This window comes from Plasmopara halstedii, assembly GCF_900000015.1.
Source record: "Plasmopara halstedii genome assembly, contig: Scaffold_650, whole genome shotgun sequence".
NCBI classification, from domain to species: Eukaryota; Oomycota; class Peronosporomycetes; order Peronosporales; family Peronosporaceae; genus Plasmopara; species Plasmopara halstedii.
Genome location: NW_020187567.1, coordinates 2,157,505 through 2,157,944, shown reverse-complemented (window position 1 = coordinate 2,157,944; position 440 = coordinate 2,157,505). Strand labels below are relative to the sequence as shown.

At 36.4% G+C, this 440-nt stretch overlaps 1 protein-coding gene across 1 annotated transcript in view; it reads right to left on the bottom strand.

Moving 5' to 3' along the window:
- The window catches only part of PHALS_13071 (Component of synaptic membrane glycine-, glutamate-and thienylcyclohexylpiperidine-binding glycoprotein (43kDa)), a gene marked incomplete at both ends in the record, with an annotated part of 1,889 nt that overhangs the window by 500 nt on the left and 949 nt on the right, over positions 1-440 (bottom strand). The gene's annotated exons all lie outside the window — the stretch shown is intronic.

The window sequence follows — 440 nt, the reverse complement described above, 5'->3', positions numbered from 1 at the left end:
GGATGGAGATACGGGATCAAGTATTGAAGGAGTTGGGTGTGAATTCTGCAAATGAAATTGTATTATTACTACTTCGAAGCCTTTACGGCTTGAAACAAGCCGGCAGATTATGGGATCGATTACTTAGTACAAAATTGACCGATTTGGGATTGAAGCAATTGATTGTTGAACCATGTTTATTTTATAAGAAGGATGGTCGTGGCATATAATGTAGGAATATACGTGGATGGTTCATTGGTCACTGGGACTAATGACGACTTAGTGAACAAGCTGTTTGACTCACTGAAAATCTTATAAATCAAAGATTTGGGAGAAGTTAACAAGTTCTCGGGGATGAGAATCATTAAACACGAACAAGATTATTTTCTCGATCAAGAAAATCTTATTAATGAACGTTTAAACCAATATGGAATGCATGACGCAAAATTGGCAAAAGCTTT